General features: G+C 37.9%; 1 non-coding gene across 1 annotated transcript; it reads left to right on the top strand.

Annotated features, from left to right (window-relative positions):
- Window positions 1-217: 217 nt before the first annotated feature.
- Window positions 218-290, top strand: TRNAG-CCC (transfer RNA glycine (anticodon CCC)). The gene has a single exon. It is a non-coding gene; the product is annotated as a tRNA-Gly (tRNA).
- Window positions 291-17,409: the final 17,119 nt, after the last annotated feature.

Genomic DNA, 17,409 nt, shown 5'->3' with positions numbered 1-17,409 from the left:
TAATTCATAAAGTGGGGCAGGGGAAGTACAAAATGAGCCTGGAAAAGAGGTTTGTTTGTTTGCTTGCTTACTGACTTTATAATTTTTATAAATAACAATTTTAAATTTATTTTATAATCCATAAAAACCCATGAGTCAAAGAAACAAAGGAAGAGAAGGAAGGGAGGGAGGAAGGAAGAAAGAAGGAAAGGGAGAGAGAAAGAGGGAGGGAGGGACTTCCCTGGTGGTCCAGTGGGTAAGACTCTGCACTCCCACTGCAGGGGGCCCAGTTTCAATCCCTGGTCAGGGAACTAGATCCCGCATTATGCCACAACTAAGAGTTTGCATGCCGCAACTAAGAAGTCCGCATGCCGCAACAAATACCCCGTGTGCCTGCAACTAAGACCAGGAACAGCCTAAATAAATAAATAAATAGTTAAAAAATAAAAAGAAAGAGGGAGGGAGGAAGAAGGAAAGAAACAGTGGAGAAAACTGGCAGGCACCACCTTCATCGAGTGATAAAAGTGAACATTATCAAAAATAAGTGTGGTAGGTAGAATAATGTACCCCTACATAAAACTCCACATCCTAACTCCCAGACCTGTGAATATGTTACCTTAAATAGAAAACGGAACTTTGCAGATGTGGTTAAGGTTAAGGACCTTGAGGTGGGAAGAGTATGCTGGATTATCCAGGTGAATCCAATGTAACCAAAGGATCCTTAAAAGTGGAAAAGGGGGTCAGGAGAAGGAGTCAGAGAAGAAGATATGATGAAAGCAGAATTCAAAGTGATGCGATTATTGTTTTTAAAGATGAAAGGGAGGGACTTCTCTGGTGGCACAGTGGTTAAGAATCCGCCTGCCAATACAGGGGACATGGGTTCGAGCCCTGGTCCAGGAAGATCCCACATGCCGTGGGGCAACTAAGTCCGTGTGCCACAACTACTGAGCCTGCGCTCTAGAGACCCCGAGTCACAACTACTGAGCCCGCGTGCCACAACTACTGAAGTCTGCATGCCTAGAGCTGGTGCTCCACAACAAGAGAAGCCACGCAATGAGAAGCCCGCGCACCGCAACGAAGAGTAACCCTGCTCGCCACAACTAGAGAAAGCCTGCACATAGCAACGAAGACCCAATGCAGCCAAAAATAAATAAATACTTTTTTAAAAGATGGAAAGGAGCCACTAGCTGAGGAATGCAGGCAGCCTCTAGAAGCTAAAAAAGGAAGCAAACAGATTTTCCCCAAAGTCTCCGGAAGGAATTCAGCCATGCTGATACCTCCATTTTAGCCCAGTGAACCCATTTCAGCCTTCTGATCTCCAAAAATGTAAAATAAATTTTTGTGGTTTTAACTCACTAAATTTGTGCTAATTTGTTACAGCAGCAATGAATACAATGAGATAAATCAAAGTTTTGTGCCACCTGATAGGATTCAATGACAGGAACCTGGCATTATTTCTGTGATATTTCTGAGAAAGGCACAGAACCTAAATTTAGTGGTGAGGACATATTAGACAAACACAAATGGTGGGGCATTTTATAAAACTGGTCTGTCTGATTGCTGTGGCTAGGACTTCCAATACTATGTTGAATAGAAGTGGTGAGTGTGGGCATCCTCGTCCTGGTCCAGATTTTAGCACGAAGGCTTTCAGCTTTTCACTGTTGAGTATCACGTTAGCTGTGGGTTTGTCATAAATAGCTTTTATTATGTTGAGATATGTCCCCTCTATACCAACTTTTGTAAGGGTTTTTATCATGAATGAATGTTGAATTTTATCAAATGCTTTTTCTGCATCTATTGAGATGATCATGTGGTTTTTGTCCTTTCTTTTTGTTGATGTGGTGTACCACATTGATTGATTTGCATACGTTGAACCACCCTTGTGACCCTGGAATGAATCCAACTTGGTTGCAGTGTATGACCTTTTTTATGTGTTGTTGAATTCGGTTTGCTAATATTTTGTTGAGAATTTGTACATCTATATTCACCAAAGATACTGACCTGTAATTTTCTTTTTTGCTAGTGTCTTTGTCTGGTTTTGGTATCAGGGTGATGGTGGCTTCACAGAATGTCTTTGGGAGTGTTCCTTCCTCTTCAATCTTCTGGAAGAGTTTTAGAAGGATCAGTGCAAGTTCTTCTTTGTGTGTTTGGTAGAATTCCCCAGTGAAGCCAACTGGTCCTGAACTTTTGTTTGTAGGGAGTTTTTTTTTTTTTTATTACAGATTCTACTTCATTTCCAGTGATTATAGGTATCTTCAAGTTATGTATTTCTTCTTGATTCAGTTTTGTTGGGATGTATGTTTCTAGAAAGTTGTCCATTTCCTTTACTTGTCAAATTTGTTAGCATATAATCGTTCACAGTATTCTCTTATGGTTTTTGGTACTTCTGTAGTATCTGTTGTGATTTCTCCTCTTTCATTTCTTATTTGGTTTACTTGGGTCTTCTCTCTTTTCTTCTTGGTGAGCCTGGTCAGAGGTTTGTCAATTTTGCTATACCAAGAGCTGATTCTTTGAACTAGAATTTGATTTATCTTCTGGAACCCTGCAGACAAAATCAAATCCTATAGGCTGATATTATATACACTTTGCTTAAGTCTTTTCTGCTCCATCTAATATTTCCAATTACTTGAGTTATTTTCTGATATCATGATTTCTTAGGTCATAATGTCCACCCCCTACTCTCCTGGTTACTCTCTTCTCAACATACCACACTTTTTCAGCATACCCCTTAAAGGATGGGATTCTGAACTCTGGCAGGCACTCCCAAAGTCACCCAATCAGTATCCCATCATTTATATGTCAATTACAGTAGCTCTCGAACCTGGATATATATTAGAATCACCTGGGGGAGTTTAAAAAACATACTGATGCCACCCCAGCACTTCTGTTTTAAAAGATCTTAAGTGACAATTGAGTACTGACACGCTTTAACAGCTGGTCAGGTGATTCAAATGTGCACAGATCTATAAGTTCCTTGGGAACAGATTTGCAATCCCTATTTGACATGCTTGGAGTCAGAAATGTTTCAGAATCAGATTTTCCCCCAACCTTTTGAAAAGGTAAAATGATGCATAAATCATTAAGATGAAATACCCTTAGTGGGTCTAGATCTTTACCTTTCAGTCAAATACATAAATATTTTGGCAACGACATACATAAACATTCAAGTTGAGTGGAAACAAAAAAGACCATTAAAAGCCTCATGTTAGCTGAGACCCAGTTTTGCAACCAAATGAATTTTGGCACAAAATTTCAGAAGAAAACTGCAGTTTTGAAAACTTCCAAATTGTAGATGAGGGATTGTGGACCAGCCTTTAGTGGTATCTTTTCAGCATTTAGCCTGGTGCGCTGCCCAAACCTGTGAGTTTAACACATATTTGGTGAATGAAGGAGACAAATTTTCTATGTGTTAACCTTTAACTTTAGATGTATTAGTATATTTCCTAAAGTCAATTCTCCTCCAACTAATAGTACCTTTGGACCTTAAAACTTGAAATAAGCTAATCTGAAAGTCATTGAAGGAGACTAAGAATCAGTTTGTTCTGCGAAGCCGGAGGCATAACCCTCCCAAACTTCAGACAATATTACAAAGCTACAGTAATCAAAAGAGTGTGGTACTGGCACAAAAACAGACATATGGATCAATGGAACAGAATAGAGAGCCCAGAAATAAACTCACACCTATAGTCAATTAATCTTTGACAAAGGAAGCAAGAACATACAATGGAGAAAAGACAGTCTCTTCAGCGAGTGGTGTTGGGAAAGTTGGACAGCTGCATGTAAATCAATGAAGTTACAACACTCCCTCATACTATACACACAAAAAAACCCTCAAAATGGCATAAAAACCTCAATATAAGATATAACAGTATAAAACTCCTAGAAAAGAACATAGGCAAAACATTCTCTGAAATAAATTGTACCAATGTTTTCTTTGATCAGTCTCCCAAGGCAATAGAAATAAAAGGAAAAATAAACAAATGGGACATAATCAAATTTATAAGATTTTGCACAGCAAAGAAAACCACAAACAAAATGAAAAGACAACCTATAGACTGGGAAAAAATATTTGCAAATGATGCAACTGACAAGGGCTTAATTTCCAAAATATACAATCAGCTTATACAACTCAACAACAAAAAAAACCAAACAACCCAATTGAAACATGGGCAGAAAACCCAAAAAGACCTTTCTCCAAAGAAGAGACACAAATGGCCAACAGGCACATGAAAAGTTGCTCAACTACAATAAGGTATATACCACCTCACACTGGTCAGATGGCCATCACTAAGACCTCTACAAATAAATGCTGGAGAGGGTGTAGAGAAAAGGGACTTACACTGTTGGTGGGAATGTAAAGTGGTATAGCCACTATGGAAAACAGTATGGAGCTTCCTCAAAAAACTAAAAATAAAGTTGCCATAAGATCCAGAAATCCCACTCTGGGGCATATACCCAGACAAAACTATAATTTGAAAGGATACATGCACGCTTATGTTCATAGCAGCACTATTTACAATAGCCAAGACATGGAAATAACATAAATGTCCATCGACAGATGAATGGAGAAAGAAGATGAGATATACATATGCAACGAAATATTACTCAGCCGTTAAAAAAAGAAAAAAATAATGCCATTTTCAGCAATATGGATGGACCTAGAGATTGTCATACTAAGTGAAATAAGTCAGACAAATATCATATGATATCACTTACATGTGGAATATAAAAAAAAAGGGTACAAATGAACTTATCTACAAAACAGAAATAGAGTTACAGATGTAGAAAATAAATTTATGGTTACCAGGGGATAAAAGGGGGAGGGACAAATTGGAAGTTTGGGATTGACATATACACACTACTATATATAAAATAGATAACTAATAAGGACCTACTGTATAGCACAGGAAACTCTACTCAATACTCTGTAATAGCCTATCTGGGAAAACAATCTAAAAAAGAGTGGGTATATGTATACGTATAGATTCACTTTGCTGTACACCTGAAACTAACACAACATTGTAAATCAACTATACTCCAATAAAAATTTTTAAAAATTAGAAAAAAAAAACTGGTCTGTAATCTTCATAAATGTCAAGGTCTAAAAAGTGAAGGAAAAGACCAAAGAACTCTTCCATATTGATGAATAGTAAAGAACAATGACAACTAAATGCAACACATGGTTTGGACTGGATTCTTTTTCTGTAAAGGACATATTAGGACAGTAGGTGAAGTGTGAGGATTAGATAGTAATATATTTGTTATGATTATGTAGGAAAATGTCACTGTAGGAAATACACACAGAAGTATTCATGGGTGATGGTGCATCATGTCAGCAACAGACTCTCAAATGGCTTAGGAAAAAAAGTTAATTATACTGTACATGCAACTTTCCTGTAAGTTTGAGATTAGTTCTATTCCAAATAAAAACTAAAACAAAACTACGGAGAAAAACCTCTATCCATAGATTAAGTCTTCTGAAGCCTATGAATAAAGAAACTTCCTAGTATGAATTAACTTGCCCAAGAACAGGTAACTAGTCAATGACAGAAGATAACATGAAATGATAGATACAAGCTTCTGGCCTAGATTTACAAAGATTTTTCCCTGCTGGAGACAATTCTGTCTTGTTATTTTGGGTCATTTTAAATTGTCCAGTTCTTCATCTCAAAAATTTCAAATATTTCTGCCTTCAAAGTTGAGTTTAAATCCAGTTTCTGATTCTGTTCTCATTGTGTTGCTCAAAGCAGGCACATGGAGATCATTGATCTCTTTAGGTTAAGTTCGCCCTAAGCCAGTTCTCCAGTGGTGGCAAGGTTGGGGGCGGGGTGGGGGAGGTAAGAGATAAGAAAGGGAGGGTATGCTTTTTCTTCAATTTAATTCTGTCTCTGCTTCTCAGAGCATTCTCCCCACCTCCCATCTCTCCCCAAATGAGAACCCCAAATGAGAGATATGTACCAAAATGTTTTGAGAATGTAGAGTATTGTGGGAGAAAGAGAAAACCATTATCTTTCCTTCTCCCCAACCTAAGAAAGTATAATGACATAGTCCATATATCATTCTATAATTTTTTCACATATTATAAAAAGTCATTTGCATTATGACTTTTTCATGTGAATATTTAAAGCACCAGTGTTTCCAGTATTCTCTGAATACAGTCCGTGAGATAGCGGTTCTAATTTAATTCCTTCCATTTTTGTCAACAGCTCAGCTAAATAGTGACAACTCCAATAAGCAGCATATGCTCTTCATTCATCTTATCCCAAATAATTGTTTGAGCAAACAATTATTAGTCACTAATTTGCCATTTGTCAGAGATATTTTTTTTTGTCAGAGATATTTTTATTCATGTATTTAACTACCAAATCCCTAGTCTGGGGCTCATACTGATATATTGTAACATCTTATCTTTTAAGTACCCTTTTGATTCATGATCCTAAATCTCCATCTTTTCCCCTCCCTCTTCCACAGTCTCCCACCTCTGCTGAGCACTTTACTAGCCCCTTCCACTGCATTCTACGGCATCTCTGGTTCAATTGTAAAAGCTCTCTGTGCCGTCAAACTCTTCCAGAAGTATTTTTTCAGCTATAATAACACAGTCAACACCTGGATTTTCCCTGATGATATCTTTAACCTTAAAATCTGTCAGACTGGGATAATTCTTATTTTCTCCAATTTATATGAAAAAAGAGTTAAGCATTTCCTTGGGCTTCCCTGGTGGCACAGTGGTTAAGAATCCGCCTGCCAATGCAGGGGATATGGGTTCAAACCCTGGTCTGGGAAGATTCCACATGCCGCAGAGCAACTAAGCCTGTGCGCCACAACTACTGAACCTGCGCTCTAGAGCCCGTGCTCCACAACAAGCGAAGCCACCACAATGAGAAGCCTGCGCACCGCAACAAAGAGTAGCCCCCACTCTCTACAACTAGAGAAAGCCCACGTGCAGCAACGAAGACCCAACACAGCCAGTAAGTAAATAAATAAATAAATAAATATTTTAAAATAAAAAAAAATTTTTTTTAAGAAGTTGAAAATAAAAAAGAGTTAAGCATTTCCTTAACTCCCACCACCCTTTAGCTGTCCTCATGCAACTTCCAATTTTTGCCTTCCATACCTTATGCAGCCTGCTCCCTATACTGGTGCAGCCTGGCTTTCTAGGCTACACTGGCCTATGATTGACGAGGGTATGTCAAAGGGGCACAGAAGCCAATTCAAATCTGGAACAATTTGAGCAAAAAAATAAAAATTAGTATCAGGTTATAACCCAAAGTATATAAGTGCCATGAGTTCATACTGATATAAAGACATCACTGAGTAAATTAATAAACGGAGAAGAAATAAATCTCCCATGTAGAGCATTCCAAATAATTGATGTAGATATTCCATCCTCAAGAACAGGGAGAATAACATCCCACTACTTAAGTGTGGGCTGAGAATAGTGACTTCCTTCCAAAGGGTACACGGATGGGGGCAGGGGGTGTTGGCAGGAGGATGACTTTACAGTGGAGGAACCTGACAAAAACTACCTCAGGCAGGTGATCAAGATTCACAGCGGGAAGTCATGAGGATAGTATGTACCTTTGATATGTTGAAACTGGCACTTTAACTCTGTGGCCTTCCTTCCAAAAACTCATAAACCAAATCTAACTATGAGAAAAACATCAGACAAATTCCAACAGAGGTACATCCTACAGAATATCTGACCTGTACTCCTCAAAACTGTCAAGGTCATCAAGAACATGGAAAGTCTAGAAGCTTTCACAACCAAGAGGAGACATTACAACTACATGTAATATGGTATCCTGGGATCCTGGAACAGAAAAAGGATATTAGTAAATGCTAAAGAAATCTAAATAAAGCATGGATTTTAATTAATAATACTGTATCAGTATTGGTTCATTATTTGTAACAAATATACCATATTAATGTAAGACCTTAATAACAAGGGATACTAAATGTATGGTATATGGGGATTCTGTACCATCTTCTCCATTTTTCTATAAATCTAAAACTCTTCTAAAAAGAGAGTATTTTGGCTACATCTAAGGTTGTTCTCTAAATCTGTGCCCTTCCTTTCTCACTGTCTACCAATTAAAATTCCAAATTTCTTAGTTTAGTATTCAAGGGTCTATCAGATTATAAAATACTGTCCTCTGATCATTTGCAATTCTTCCTACCAAGAGGTGAAGTATTATCTATACATGTGGGCTTGGCCACTGACTTGCTAATATGAAACAACTAGAGGCTTAGAAAGTGAGCATTGAGGCTTGTCTTCTTTGCTGCTCGTGGAACATGGCTGCCATTTGGACAATCTGAAGCCAGACGCCTGAAGTGACAACATGGAGGAGAACTAAGCCACAGCAGCCATCAACCTATCAACTAGACATGTGAATGAGGCCACCCAATCCCAGTTAATCTTCTAACTGACTTCAGCTGCAGGAGTAAGCCCAGGTGAAACTGACCAACTGCTGCCAGCCCCAACTGCCAACCCATTAACAGTGAACTAATAAGTGTTTTTGTAAGACACTGAAGTTGGTGTTCTGTTACACAACAAATTAGCCAAGGCTCACCGATATACTCCTCCATTACCTTACCTCACTGAAGTCACATTTCCAACCTTCTTTTCCAAAATTCCCCTATGCTCCACTCAAATTGCGGGTTTTTATTCTCTAGAAATGCTTTACACTTTTCTGAATATTACCTCATGAAATATTACCTCCCTCCACCTAAAGTACCTTTACTCTCACATCTCTACTTAAGGAAATGTCACTCATCTTCCCTTTCTACACGAAGTTTAATATATAAATATTAAGAGGGGAGGAAATTTGGTTTATCAGAGTTCTTCTTAGAAAGTGTCTAAGAAATGCCTTGGTGTGAAGGGTAAGAGCTTGAAGGCATTGTATGGATTAGCATATAGACTCAGCTGCAGAAACAGAAACCCAAAATACAAATAGATTAAGAAGAAGATAGAAGTTTACCTCTCAGTGTGCGGAACTCCATCATGTCAATCCATCTTGTGACTCCACTATTCCTATAGCCTTTATCTGTGTAGTTAAAAATGACTCACCACCTCACCCACATTCCAGCCAGAAGGAAGAGGTGAAAGCAAAAAGGAGGGCAGGCTCATTCCTTTAGGGAAAATACCCTGATGTTGTAAACATCAGGGCTGCATACAACACTTTGGCCAGAATGACAGTCATACAATTAAACCTGGTTGCACAGGAGGCTAGGAAATTATTAGCAGGAATTATTATCTTGGCACACAAATATTCTACTATTACTACTGAAAAAGGGAAGAATAAACATGGGGATCAGTAGTAGACTTCACCACAAGTAAGATCAAGAATATTAGCCTGCTAAAATGCTATGTCTGAGGCAAGAAGAGGAACTGGCTTTTTCTGAGAAGTAAGAGAGAGAGTAGGAGAAGAGAAAAAGAAGCCAGGCAAATGTTGGAAGGGTATGACTCCTCTCTTAACACTGCTAAAATCTTGGAATGAGAAGCCCTGTGATAACTGGTGAAGAGACTCAATTCTTTAAGGTAAAATAGATGCAAGAATTAGAGGAAGAGAGAACCATGATAGCATAAAACTCTGAGAACCTGCAGAAGACTATGGAAAACTTTCAATGTAACTAGACTTTGGAACTGGGCATTTGAGACAATCTTATACTGACTCCATGAGATAGGAGACAAGAAACCCTAGTTGACATGTGAGTACTGTCACACCTCCTTTTATTTTATTATTTATTTTTGAAATATAGAAACATTATTTATTTGGAGATTTGCCATGCATGTTAAAATGCATGTTAGCATTTTTTTTCTTTTTCTCACTAAAGTATAATTGACTTACAATATTTATTAGTTGCAGGTGTATAACATAGTGATTCAATATTTTTATACCTTATGAAATGCTCACCACTATATGTCTAGTTACCATCTGTCACCATGCAAAGTTATTACAATATCACTGACCACATTTCCTGTTACATTACGTCCCCATGACTTATTTATAACTGGAATTTTGTACCTCTTAATCCCCTTTACCTATGTCACCCATCCTCCCAGCCCCCCACACAAGCACTAGTTTATTCTCTGTATCGATGAGTCTCTTTCTATCTTGTTATGTTTTTTTAGATTCCGCATATAAGAGAGGTCATAAGGTATTTGTCTTTGTCTGACTTATTTCATTTAGCATAATACCCTCTAGGTCCATTCATGTGATCACAAATGTCAAGATTTCATTCTCTTTTATGGTTGAGTAATATTTTATATATATATATATATATTTATATATATATATATATATATATATATAATATGCAATATACATAAATCTTCTTTATCCATTCATCCACCAGTGGACACTTAGGTTGCTTCCTTATCTTGGCTATTGTAAATAATGCTGCAGTGAACACTGAGTGCATATATCTTTTCAAATTAGTGTTTTCATTTTCATTGAATAAATACCCAGAAATGGAATTACTGAATCATATGGTAGTTCTATTTTTAATTTTTTGAGAAACCTCCATACTGTTTTTCCATAGTAGCTGTACCAATTTACATTCACACCAACAGGGTACAAGGCTTCCCTTTTCTCCACATTCTCACCAACACTTGTTTTTTCTCGTCTTTTTGATAATAGTCATTCTGATAGGTGTGAGGTGATATCTCACTGTAGTTTTGATTTGCATTTCCCTGATGATTAGTGATGTTGAGCATCTTTTCATGTGCCTGTTGGCCATCTGTATGTCTTCTTTGGAAAAGTGTCTATTCAGGTCCTCTGTTCATTTTTGAAACAGAATGATTGTTTGTTTGCTTATATTGAGCTGTATGCATTCTTTAAATATTTTGGATATTGACCCCTTATCAGACAGATCGTTTGCAAATATCTTCTTCCATCTGGTAGGTTGCCATTTCATTTTGTTAGTGGTTACCTTCACTGTGCAAAAGCTTTGTGGCTTGACATAGTCCCATTTGTTTATTTTTGCTTTTGTTGCCCTTGCCTGAGGGGACAGATCCAAAAAAATATTGCTAAGACCAATGTCAAAGAGCAACCTGCCTATGTTTTCTTCTAGGAGTTTTATGGCTTCAGGTCTTACATCTAAGTCTTTAATCAATTTTGAGTTTATTTTTGTATATGGTGTAAGGAAATGGTCTAGTTTCATTCTTTTGCATGTAGCTGTCAAGCTTGTCCAACACCAGTTATTAAAGACACTCTTTTCCCCATTGTATATTCTTGCCTCCTTTGTCATAGATTAGTTGACCATGTGAGCATGGGTTTGTTTCTGGGCTCTCTATTCTGTCATTGACCTATGTGTCTGTTTTTGTGCCAGTACCATACTGTTTTGATTATTATAGCTTTGCAGTATAGTTTGAAATCAGGGAAGAAGTAAAACTGTCACTACTTGCAGATTACATTATGCTATATATAGAAAACCCTAAAGGCTCCACCAAAAAACTATTAGAACTAATAAATGAATTCAGTAAAGTTGCAGGATACAAAATACACAGAAATTGGTTGCATTTCTATACACTAACAACAAACTATCACATATATACACTACTACATATAAATAGGTAATCAGGGACTTCCCTGGTAGTCCAGTGGTAAAGAATCCACCTTACAATGTAGGGGACGTGGGTCTGATTCCTGGTGAGGAAACTAAGATCCCACATGCCACAGGGCAACTAAGCCCACGTGCCACAACTACAGAGCCCACGTGCCCTGGAGCCTGCGTGCCACAACTAGAGAAGAGAAAACCCGCACGCCACAACTAGAGAAGAGAAAAACCCGCACGCCACAACTAGAGAGAAGCCCATGCACCACAACAAAGAGCCTGTGCTCCACAATGAAAGATCCCATGTGCCGCAGCTAAGACCTGATGCAGCCAAAAATAAATTAAATAAATAAATAAATAAATCTTTAAAAAATAAAATAAAACAAAATAGATAACCAACAAGGACCTATTGTACAGCACAGGGAACTCTACTCAATATTCTGTAATAACCTATATGGGAAAAGAATCTGAAGAAGGATAGATATATGTATATGTATAACTGAATCACTTTGCTGTACACCTGAAACTAATACAACATTGTAAATCAACTATACTCCAATATAAAATAACAATTACATTAAAAAAAAAAAAACTGACCAAGACTGGCCAGATTAATCCTAAGCCCTACAGTAAAATCTATCAGTCAATAATCTCTCCCTCTGCTTCCTCCCCACAGCTTCTAAACATAGGTTTTCATTGTCTTGCTCTCATGAGACAGAGAGCCAAGGAAGGCCAGGTATTTTAAGAACACCTCCAGTACGAAAGAGAAAAAAGAAACAAGAAGAAAGAAGGAGCTTAAAAAAAAAAAAAAAAAAAAAAGACCTACCAAAAAGAGAAATTAAGAAAATCCATTTACAATTGCATCAAAAAGAATAAAATATCTAGGAATAAATTTATACTCTGAAAACTGTAAGGCAACTCACAAAATTAAAGATGACACAAATACAGTATGTTCCTTACATATGAACGAGTTCTGTTCCAAGAGTGCATTTGTTCATAAGTCCAACAAAGTTAGCCTAATAATACAACTGGCTATACAGTACTGTACTGTAATAGGTTTATAATACTTTTCACACAAATAATACATAAAAAACAAACACAAAAAATATAACATTTTTAATCTTATAGTACAGTACCTTGAAAAATCCGGTAGTACAGTACAACAGCTGGTATACAGGGGCTGGCATCGAGTGAACAGGCAAGAAGAGTTACTGACTGGAGGAGGAAGAGGAGGTGGGAGATGGTACAGCTGAAGGATTGTCATTAATAGGAGATGGAGGGCAAGCTGCAACTTCATTCACACCTGACATTGATGGCACAGGTTCCGGTTCCTTGCTGGAGTCAATTCTATCTACCCTCTTGAAAAAACAATCCAGTGATGTCTGGTAGTAGCTCTTTTTTCTCATCGTAGATGACACAGTAGCATTGGATTGCATTCTGAACGGCTGCTGCAACGTTTATGTACTATTCTATGTTCGATTCCTGTGCCTCAAAAATTAACAATGCCTCCTCAAATAGAACTAACTTGCAAGATTGGACAAGAGAACGCATGTTCGAATCTTTGAAACTTAGCATCTTGAAGGCTTGTATATAGGGGACTTATTGTAAATGGAAAAAATATACTGTGCTCATGGATTTGAACAATTAATATCGTTAAGACTTCCATACTATGAAAATCAATCTACAGATTTAATGCAATTCCTATCAAAATACTCACGGCATGTTTCACAGAACTAGGACAAATAGTCCTAAAATTTACATGGAACCACAAAAGACCCTGAATAGCCAATGCAATCTTGAGAAAGAAGAACAAAGCTGCAGGTACCACAGCTCCTTTTAAAGTCCACAACTTTTAAACAAACAAGGGTTCTAGGGGCAGGGCTAAGCATGGTTGAAAAAACATGGTTTCTTTAAAAAAAAATCAGTATAGATTTCCTAATTGTGCTACTTACAGCAACTTTGAAGTTAGCAATTTGAGAGAGCTTTTAATTAGGCTTAACATAGTGTTAGTTTTGGCTACTGGAAATAGACATGAAGTATGAATCACTTTCTTAACAGAAATGTAGGCTAAATGTAACCATCACAGATTTTAAGAACTTCACCTAAATTTCCTCTTAGCCACATTTTCTGTACTGACACCAAGACATCAGTAAAGGAAACAGGATGAACTAGCCAATTTCTTTCTTTCCAAAACAGTCCAAATAGACTATAGTTTATAATGTCAGTGGAAATGACACAGCAGATGGACAACTGCACTTCTGACAGATTGCAACATGCCTGATTACAAAATAATTTGTTGTTGAATAGGCCTCATCACCAGTAGAAGCTCTCATGGAGAAAGTTTCTTTAGAATCAAATAAACATAAAGCAAGAGTCATCAGGAAGCCCTATGTGAGCCTCCATGTGTCATTTTTCCAGATGTTAACCAGGTACAAGAAGGCCCTCTTAGAAGAAATTCCTTGTGGAACAAGTTACACCTGCCCTTCTGATGTAAGCTGTGGGAGAAGAGACGTTAAAAATGTCTGGTCAACCAGGAAATGCAGAACATGACTCTGCCTCTTTGAGCTACTGGCAGAACTTCCATTTCCTGCCCAGATAGTCAGGTAACCTCTATGTTACTAATTACTGACATGTAGAATTCAGGTAATTTCTATGACTATTTCGTATTATTAGTAATGTAATAAATATGGGAATATCTATTGCATCAACATTTCTTTTCTGTACCACCATGGCTTACAAGTGCTTGCATCAGTTATATTTTAAAGTATGTTGAAAGTAATATATAACAAAAATTTTCAGCTTCTAACCTATAAGATTTTCAAAATCCTAAACTTTTTAATCCATCTCCTGTGAGAGGGCTCAACACCTCTGAACTTGTGCCCTATTACCACTTCTGTGCCCTCTTGCCACTGTCTTATCTCCCTATCATTGTAAAGGACTCAGGTGGATACTCCACTTCCAGCCTTTTGAAACCCAGAAGCATCTCTGCAGTCTTTGGAATGCACTCTGCTAAGTTGCTTGTCTACTAAAATTACTGGTAATTTCCAGGTACATGTTTCCTTCAGTCTCCATTTCCTATGGTACAATTCTGTAAATTGGAATTCCAGTCCTGGGTATACATTCCATACCTCCCAAATTTCAAAATCTATCACAAATAAATAAATAGATAAAAAGATAATGAACTATGACATGTACACATACTTTGTGCAAACTTTTATTATGTAAAATCAAATACCACTTAATATAAATGCTATATGTTAATTATTCCTTTAGTATAATCATATCTTTGAGCTATTAATAAGTTGCTGTTCCTTCCTGCACTTTCTTATACCTGTTATCCTTCCCCCACCATAAACGCAGCTTTGATAGTTTTCCATGCTCTGATTCAGAGGAAGAACATACATACAGGCTAGAACTAAGAAGTCAATTAAATTTCTGAATGGATTTTTATAAATTTGCGTGAGACCATATTGAAATCCAGAACTTTTCATCTTTAAGAGCCAGGAACTATAAAGGAAAAAAAAAGGATTTTTTGAGGATTCTAAAACCCTTCAGTTAAAAAGTAAGAGAAGGGTCTACACTACCTAGATCAGAGTTTATATCATGAACCAGAGCATGGGGAAAATGTTAATGATATAAGAGCAGTTTTTTCAACCAAAAGGAAATTAAAACGTTTATAAGCTAACAAGTGCTAATAGGTACCTGAGAAGGACCCCCCATATGCTACTTCCTTCTTGGAGTCAAAATCCTAGATTAGAGGAAGAAAAAGAAATAGAAACCCCAGGTAAGTCCGTGGGGATGCCAAAGAAGAAGGGAATACTTTCTGGCTTTTCAAGGTTTAATCCTCCATGTTCTGGTTAGCTAATGCTGAAAAAAAATTACTCTAAAACATAGTGGCTTCAAACAACAGTAATCATTTTATTATTACTCACAGTTTCTATGGATCAGAATTTTAGGAAAGGCTGGGATAGGCAGTTCAATCTTGCAGGTGTCTCATGCCTTTGCAGTCAGATAATGGTGGTCACTGTAACAATGGATGGAGGGTGCCCACAAATTCCTTCAAAAGGTGGACCCCAATTCCTATCCCCTTGAGTGTGGGTTTACCATAGTGACTCACTTCTAATAAATGGATTAAAATATAAGTGACAAGGTGTAACCTCTGAAACTAGGCCATTAAAGGCACTGCAGCATCCTTACTCTTGGATCACTTGCTCTTGGGGAAGCCAGTTGCCCTGTGCTTGAGGACACTCAAGCAGCTCTATGGAAAGGCCCACATAGTGGGAACTGAAATCCCCAGCCAACAGCCAAGGATGAAGCCTCTGGCCAACAGCCATATGAGTAAGCCATCTGGGAACTAGATCTTTTAGACTCAGTCAAGCCTTCAGATGACTGAAGCTCCAGCTGACATCTTGATAGCAAGTTCATGAGAGTCCCTAAGAAAATCACCTAGCTAAGCCCTCTTGAATTCCTGACCCATAGAAACTGTGAGATAATAAATGCTTGCTGTTTTAAGCCACTACATTTTGGGGTAATTTGTTAGGCAGCAGTAGATAACTAATTTGGAGGGGAGGCTGGAGCAGCTAGGGGATCTCCAATCATCCTTCTTTTTTATGTTCTTAGTGCCTCTCCACATGGTTTTTCTGAATGGGCTAGTTTGGGCTTCCTCACAGTATGGCAGCTGGACTGCTTATATGATGGCCGCTTACTTGCTGGCTGCCAGGTCTTTTATAATCTATCTTCAGAAGTCATATAGCACCACTTCCTACATACTTTATTGGTTAAAAATGGCCCCCAAACCTGTCCAGTTTCAAGGGGAGAAGTCATACACCTCCACCTCTTGATGGGAGGAGTATCAAATTGTTTTATACGAACAGCACATTGGATGGGAAATACTGTTGCAGCCATGTTTAGAAAATGAAATTTTCCACATTATAAGCCTTCCACATTTAAGCCAAGTACCACATGCAACAAGGCATTTGAATAACAGATTAACAGAGTTATAAATTTAGGAGTCATCAGTGTATAGAGAGCTACTGTAGCCACTGGAGTGGATGATATCACTTAGAAAGAGGACAGTGTGAGGAAGAGATGTACGCCTAGGAGGTCACCATGAAGAACTCTGAAATTTAAAAGCCAGGCCAGCTAAGAAGAATTTAGAGAGGTAGAAGGAATGCCAGAGTATTGTATCTCAAAGCCAAGAAAAAAAGAGTCTTCAAAGAAGAATGACATAGTCATTTAAGGAGCAAATGCTGCTGAAAATTAAAGTAAATGATAATAGAATATTTTCATGGATTTAACAATGTGGAAGTCGTTAATGATCTTCAGAGGCATGTTGGAGGCAGAAATCAGGCTATAATGGTTGAAAACACAGAAGAAGGAATGAGCATAGTCCTGCGAGGGAGATGAGATCAAAACACACAAAAGAAGGGATTAGAGAAAAGAATACTTCCCAGAACTTCTGCTGCCAGTGTCCTTGTCCTCACAGACACAGCCACCCCCCACCTCCATAGGAGACCCTCCAACACTAGCAGTTATAAGGTGCTTTCCTGAGAGCAGATTTTGAAAACTGAGTGGCATTAGAGATCCAAAGAAGACACAGTGTGGAGAAGAGAGCTACTAGAGGAGAAGATAAACTGAAGGCCCTTCAAGTCACCATATACTTGCTGATAGTTCTCCTCCATCATGTGTTGCTAGATACACCAGAACTACATCTACACGTGGAACAGCTCCTACAGAACACCTACTGAACGCTGGCAGAAGACCTCAGACCTCCCAAAAGGCAAGAAACCCCCCACGTTCCTGGGTAGGCCAAAAGAAAAAATAAACAGAGACAAAAGAATAGGGACCCAAAAAAAAAAAAAAAAAAAAAAAAAA

Source organism: Lipotes vexillifer, unplaced genomic scaffold (genome assembly GCF_000442215.2).
Source record: "Lipotes vexillifer unplaced genomic scaffold, Lipotes_vexillifer_v1.1 scaffold474, whole genome shotgun sequence".
In the NCBI taxonomy this organism is placed as follows: Eukaryota; Metazoa; Chordata; class Mammalia; order Artiodactyla; family Lipotidae; genus Lipotes; species Lipotes vexillifer.
This window is presented reverse-complemented; position numbering and strand designations above follow the sequence as displayed.